The sequence below is a fragment of the Castor canadensis genome, chromosome 13 (genome assembly GCF_047511655.1).
Source record: "Castor canadensis chromosome 13, mCasCan1.hap1v2, whole genome shotgun sequence".
In the NCBI taxonomy this organism is placed as follows: Eukaryota; Metazoa; Chordata; class Mammalia; order Rodentia; family Castoridae; genus Castor; species Castor canadensis.
Window position 1 is genome coordinate 124,383,846 of NC_133398.1, and position 7,541 is coordinate 124,391,386.

General features: G+C 44.1%; 1 non-coding gene across 1 annotated transcript; it reads right to left on the minus strand.

The window, feature by feature from the left end:
- Nucleotides 1-708: 708 nt before the first annotated feature.
- Nucleotides 709-781, minus strand: Trnaa-ggc (transfer RNA alanine (anticodon GGC)). Its single transcript has one exon. It is a non-coding gene; the product is annotated as a tRNA-Ala (tRNA).
- Between the last annotated feature and the right edge of the window lie 6,760 nt (nt 782-7,541).

Here is a 7,541-nt window from a genome sequence, read left to right on the forward strand (position 1 = left end):
GAGAGAGGAAGAAGACAACAGTCCATAGTAGTGAACTGATGCGTTTCCAATAGAAATCATTCCAGAAGAATCATCGTGAGATGTCACTACTCCCTGTGAGAGGCAGTGACAATACTGAATGCTGGTGACAACGCAGAGAAATTAGCTCTCTCTCATATGTTACTGACTGGACATAAAACAATGCATATGGCCCCAGACTTACCATGGTTCAACTTACAATTTTTTGATTTTACGATGGTGCGAAAGTGAGAAGTTGTGGATAGAAACCATTTATTGAATTGTGATCTTTACCTCAGCTAGCAATATGTGATCTGAGCCTCTCTCACAAGGTTGGGCAGAAGTAGTGCGTTACAACATCTAGCCAGCCATACAAACACAAAGAGGACAGACGACACGCTAAGGTGTGCAGGTCAGGTATAGTGAAGGCATTTTTGACTAGCAATGTTTTCAAGCTATGATGGGTTTACTGGAAGATAACCAGATTGAGAGTCAAGGAGTACCTGTAAAAAAGTTCCATATTGAATGATTCTGTTTCTATACATTTTTGAAATGACAAAAGCAGAGAGATGGAGAATGGATTAGTGGTGGGAGACACAATGTGGCTAATTTATAAGTAGCCTGAAGCACCCTTGTGGTGCTGGAACTGTTACAGATCTTGATTATGGTGGTAGTGGTTACACAAATCCACATTTCTTTCCTTTTTTTTTTTGGCAGAACTGGGGCTTGAACCCAGGGCCTCTCACTTGCCAAGCAGGTGCTCTACCACTTGAGCTGTTCTGCCAGCCCACAAATCCACATTTCTGACAAAGGTACATCTCGCCACACACACACACCACACAAGAGTGCACACGAGACTGGCAACATCTGAAAATTGTCAGTGTATTGTACTCAGTTCAACTTCTTGATTTTGACATTGCACCATGAGTCGTTAGAATTTTATAATTAGGGAGAATTGGGTGAAGGGTATACACTCTTCCTATACTTTTCTTTTTTTTGTAACATCCCATGAAGCTATTATTATTTTAAAATAAAAAGTAAAAAAAATCATGAAAAGAAAAATCACCGAAAGAAACACATTTTCTCACTGTTAGTTAACTTCCTGTTACTGTAGCAAACAGTTGGGATAATCAGTGTAAAAAAGAGGAAGGACTGATTTGGTTCACAGTCTTGAATATTTTACTCCATGACCAATTGGCCTTGCTCTGTGGCAAGGCAGCATGCCATGAAGGGAGTTGTGTAGAGGAGACCTGAGAGAAAAGACTGGAACTCCACACATCATGATCCCAATGACCTAACTTCCTCCAACAGGATCCCCCCATACACCTCCCAAGAGCACCATGTGCTGGGAGCCAAGCCTTTAACTAATGGGTTTTTATCCAAGCCATAGCATTCACACTGGGAATTCATTGTGACTATTGAAAAAAAGACCAGTATCTTTCTCTTTTTGGAATCTAGTGCGCCATCTTGATTTCATCACATAAATATTATCAGCTGGATGTGAAAGCATCTTAACTAGTCACCTCAAAAGTCATCCATTATATGGAATAGAGATTCCAGAAGTTTCCCTCACACAGATTGTCAACACAGATGCTACAGAGATGACAACACAATTCAATGAGGAAAAATGAGTCCTTTCAACCCATGGTTTCAGGGAAGTCAGACATCGACATGCAAGAGAAAAAGGTTAGATTCCTACCTTAGGCCACATGCCAAAATTAGCTCAAAATGGATCAAACACCTAAGCAAGAGCTAAAACTAGAAAATTCTAGAAGAAAACACAGGGGAAAAGCTTTATGGTATTAGGCTTGGCAAGGATTCCTTGGGTATGATACCAAAAGCACAAGCAACGAGAGAAAAGTAGATGAATTGGGCTGTATAAAAATAAAAAACTATTGTGTACCAGAGGACACCATCAACAGGGCGAATGGAAGGAAATTCTTACAAATCACATATTTGATAAGGGGTTAATATTCTAAATATGTAAAGAAGTCTTACAACTCAGTTTAAAAAAAAAGGCAAACACATGAATAGGCATTTCTTCAAAGATATTATGTAGAAATGACCGACACTTATAGGAAAAGTTGGTCAACATTGAATCGCTATGGAAATCAAATCAAACCCACAAGAGTGGGAGATGCCACCTTATACCCTTTAGGATGGCTATTAAGAAAAAGAAAACAAAAAAATAGTAAGTATTGATGAGGGTGTAGACAAATCAGAGGCCTTCTGCCTTTCTGGGGTTGGGGGTTGCAAGATGGTACAGCAGGTGTGGAAAACAGCATGGTGGCTCCTGAAAAAACTAAACATAGAATTACCATATGATCCAGCAACTGTACTTCTGGGTGTATCCCCCCAAAAAAACCCCCTGAAAGCAGGGATTTGAACAGGTGTTTGCATACCCATGTTCATAAGATGAAGCAACTAAAATATTCACCCATGGATGAGTGGCTATACAACATACAGTGTGTGCACACAATGAAATATTCTTCCACTTTTGAAAGACATGAAGTCCTAAAAAGAAATGAGATCCTTACAAATAGATGACCTGTTACCCTAAAAAGAAATGCAACCTTAATGGTACAACACAGATGAACCTTGAAGACAGTAGGGCTAAGAGAAATAAACCAAGGTGAGAGGGCAAATTCTATGTGATTCCACTTTCCCAAGGTACCTAGAACAGCCAAAGTCATGGAAGCAGAGAGCAGAACAAGAGTTACCAGGGGCTGGGGCTGGGGGAAGGGGGAGCAGGGAGCTTGGGTTTAATGGGTAGGATTTCAACTTGGAATAACGAAAAATTCTCATGATGGATGGTGGATTATACAGCGAATGAGTGTTTATGAATCCCACTGATGTGCACTTAAAAATGGTTAAAATGGTACTTTTCCCCACAGTTAGAAAGAAGAGCATTGCTAGAGAGAAATAAGTTCACAGACGGAAAAAAAGGCAAACATGGTACAATACTTTTTCTTTCAAGTCCTAGAAAGGAGGGCCTGTTTTACTGCACCTTTAAGTAAAATAATAATAAAAGAATGGATGAAAAAGATACCAAGCCATAGGTAGAAAAGCCAGAATTTGCAGCTTGCTCTCCTGTGCATTTCAAGCTGGTCACTTCCTGTTGCCTCAAAGCACCCAGTCTGACTTCCTGGTAGTGTTCTAACTGCAGTTTTTTCCTTCCTGATTCACACTGTTTGTCCTTCCTGGAAGGGCCTCTATTCTGTCCTTTATCCCCTCCAGTTCCCCAAATGGCACCCATCTCCCAGACCCAGCTGAACCCCACCTTCCCTTCAGCAGGGCCACCAGGCCTCCTCCTCGCACTCATGTCCAGACCCTTGTTCTGGCATCTCCATCTTTTAGCTAGACATCCCAGTGCAAATTTCATTTTCTTCCAGATGGTGTGTAAGACCCTTGAGGTACAAACCAAATCGTCACCGAACAATTTGGTGCTGGGATTTTTCACAGAGTTAGTATTTTGGAAATGTTTGAAGCTGATGGAAAACAACTTTTCGTTCATTTCTCTACACGGTTCTGAAATATTTGAAAAAACCCAAAAAACTGTGAATTAAAGAATGCAATAAACAAAGGCAGTTTCTGAGAGATGGAGATTCCTTAAAATCCATGTTCCTAGGACTTTTTTGAGTTTTTTAATGCATGCAAAGCCAGAATGAGAAATTCATGCTTTATGAACTCACAGGCTGCAAGAACTACAGGGAACCTATTACGTTTTGCAATTTCTGTATCTCTTAGACCAGGAAAATAGTACAGCCAAGGTCAGGCATGACCTGAGAACACGCACAGGGTGCAGGGTTGGGTCTAGAACCCAGGCTTTCCCAGTTCCTACTCTTTTTTTTTTTTTTTCTTTTTTCCTAGTTTTTAAACTAACCACAGTTGCCTGATGGAAATGTTTTATTTACTTGTGGGATACATGGTGTACAGAAAAAAAAGTGTCAATTATAATGCACCTGAGGTCGAAACACATTAAATTAATGGTAAAGAGAACCTTGACTGTTCAAATTAGCAGGTCTGGGGAGGAGATGTGGGTGACCGTTTGTGGTGTGGAAAGAAACAAAGACCACCCAAGGAGAACAAGCAAGGCGATTTATTCAGGGAGGGAGGGAGCCACCAAGGGCTTGCTTTTGGCAGACTCAAAAGACTGGCAGAGGAGCAGAGAGGGTTTGCGGTGGCAAAGGGGGAGGCTCCAGGTGTGCTCCGAGCCCAGGCTGCTGGCTCAGGGGCTGCAGTCAGCTCCTGGAACCTGGCTGGGTACCCCATGGTGACAGGGGAAGGGGTGTTTAGCTTTCCACTTGTTCCTGAGCTGGAAGGAGGAGCTAAAATTAGGAAAGTCATTGGTTTGTAATCCAATAATCCAGTCTGGCCATTTGACCTGATCGTTAAGGAGGTTGTCTGGTTTTGGAACTGGTTGCTAGATTTAGTGGTCTGGCTTCCTGAATGGGTGGCGGTGGTTTATGGGTCAGAGTTAAATCTATTTATATATTTATATGTGATGGGGCCGGTGTGTGTTTTCATCGTTCGGTGCTATTCTTAAGGAAGCTGAGCCCTTCTTGCTCTTTAAATGGACACTACTCTCCTTATCTTGCCTCTTCTAAATCCTGAGGTTCCTACAGAAATGAAGAAGAGTGTGCTCATGCCCCCTACTGTCAGAGAGCAGGTCCTCTGTCATATGCCATGTCCCCAAACTTCCTAAAAGATGCCCCCTCTAGGCTGCCCTTCCAGTCCTCTGTGATCTGTGTCAGCCACACTCCAGATTTCCCCCTCATCCTGCTTGCTCTGCGTCAGGCTGGAATCCTTGCTACCCCAGACTGACCCTGACTCCCAGGCCTTTCCCCCAGGACTTGTTACTTTCCTAGCATGCCCTGTGTCCTCTTCTCCAAATCCTGCCCTGAGCTCCAAGTTTCAGTCTAGAACCTGCCTCCTGTAAGAACCACTTCCTCATAACCCTCCCCTGGGAGGCAGAATTTGCTTCTCTCCTGTTGGGCTGCCCATCGCTGTGATCAGACTCACCTGGGATAGTGCGTCAAGTTCAATGCAGAGTCCTGGCCTCCTTGAGAGTCAGTGTAGGTAGGTTGGTCAGTCATATTTGGACTTGCAGAGAACAGGGGAAAGTGTGCTTTTGTTCAAAGGCAAGCAACAAACACCAAGGCACAGGGGTGGGACAGAACAGCGGGCTTTGTGTGGAATTGTGTGTGCATGTCAGATAGTAGGGAAAATGCAAAAGACAGAATTTAGTCCAAAATGTCTTGACTCTTCTGCTGTACAGGGTCTGGAGAATCTGGCTCAAGGGTCCACAGAACTGTACCTTCCTCCTACTGGACTGCTCTCTACCAGGTTCTCGTGGCCAGGGAGCTGGAGCTACTGAGTCACCCTGAGCCATCCTGAGCTCACCTGTCCTGCCACGAGCACAGCAGAGAGCACCACCTCCCCTGGCTCAGGGTTGCTTCATTCTGTGTCTGGTCCCCGTATTAAAACCATGAGGCAAAGGTCCAGTCCCTTTTGGTAACATTTCCTTGCAGCTTTACGTTGACAAAGGCTTTCTCCTTGGCAAACCGTAGTGTTTCTGAGCCTCCTTCTGAACTATATGCAGCATCCTTGAGCCATCTTTGGCCTGACTTACCCAGTAAGCCAGTGTCCTGCTAAGTAGTTTAGTGGAAATTCTCCCACCCTGACACCTTATCACCCCTCAAATCTGATCAGATTCCTCCTACCCCATCCTTGTTACCTGGTCACCCTAGCCTGCCCTCAGCCAGAATTGTTCAGCAGGAGCACCAAGAACCTGCCTAACCTGATGATCTGTTCTCGTCTTTTACCCACTGACCCCTCCCTCTGCTATCAGCTACAAATCCCTTGGCTGCCTTCAGAGTTGAGCCCCACTTCTTCCTATTTCAGGGGTCTTGACGCTTATTGTGATTGATTTCAATAAAGTCTACCTTATTGTTCCACCAAGTGTCAGAATGATTTTTTTTTTTTTGCTTTCCAGTACTGAAGTTTGAACTCGGGGCCTCATGCTTGCTAGGCAAGTGCTGTACCACTCGAGCCACACTGCCTTTTTTGGGTTGGGTATTTTTCAAGATGGGGTCTCGAGAACTATTTGCCCAGGCTGGCTTCGAACCTTGATCCTCCTGATCTCTGCCTCTTGAGTAGCTAGAGTTATAAGTATTCTGGTGCCCAGCCAGAATGATTTTTTTTTAAAATACCACTAGGCTAAGCTCAAAGACATGACTTGGCCAGGCCGTTCTGACCCCTAAGCAGAGCTAACTCAAGTTGAATTGGGCTAAGGTCTGCTTTTCTGACACCCACCCAACTTCAGCGACTGTCCCTCTGTTTCCCAAGGCTTTCTGTCAAACAGTGGCAAGAAGATGGCTCCTGTCTGCACTGCTGAAGAGGGTCACTCTTTCCTTTGGGCCTTTAGAGACCTCTCCACATGCAGACCCTGTGCCAATTGCTGGAATGTCTTGGAGTTCAAGGCCAAGCGAGAGACTATCGGACCTCCAGGCTTGGCTGACGGCTGAGCAGTCGGAGCCAAGACCACTGTATTTCTGTGTCCATGGGGCTGGCAACTTCTAACCCACCACTCAGGGCTCCTGGAAGAGGTGTCTTGCTCTTTAGAGGAAGAGAATTCTACAAGCTTGGAACTTTTCTTTTCTTTTCTTTTTTGTCCTCAATTTGCTCAGTCTTAAAGAACTCAAACAGAAGTTGGTGCCCAAAATGTATGAGGACAAAAGAAGGTTAGGAAATAGGTCCAAATGGCTGAAACAACACGCCTTTTTCCTAAAGGGCAAAGAATGATTTCCTTTGTTAGAAAGAATTTATAACCATAGTTGCTTTATTCTCCCCCACCCCCAGCCCTGTTTCCTTCTCACGCAATAAAGGAGACCAATCCTTCGTTTTGATGAAGTCATCTCTGGGAAAGGGATCATGCTTTAAGAAACACATAAAAGTAAGCAGTAAAAAACAAAACACAACACACTAGGGCAATGCCACCCGCAGTCACCTCTGAGTGGCAGGACCCTTCTCCAGGCTAGGTCCTTCTGCATTGTGACGTCAGCCTAATTAGCCAGGCTAATGTCTGGCTTCCTGGAGAGGGCTTTTGTGGAGTAATTGGCTGACTTGGGGTCAAAATGCAGTAATTACAGGGTTTTTTTTTTTTTCTTTTTTGAGCTACATGAGATAACTAGCCTTTGAAATCTTCAAGCAAGTGAGCCCATCAGATATCGTGCAGCTGTTTATTTATTTTGGGTCCCGGAAATAAACACAAAGGTCTTGGCTTACAGTGGGCAGCTCAGCGCTCGAATTGGAGAACAAGGTCAGCGACTAGGTGAGCTAAAGCAGAAATTCCACCACAGTTTGAAAGCCAACAGAGCTGAATTCTTCTGGTTGTTTGCTTATTTTCCTTGTAAAAATCAACAACAGAAGAGTCTGGAAAGGCCATGGGAAGCTAATAAAGTTTGGGACTGTCATTCCTGTTTTGGAGGCATGGGGACCAGCTGAGTGGGACCGGAGTGTATTTTTATCAGTCCAGGTTGGGG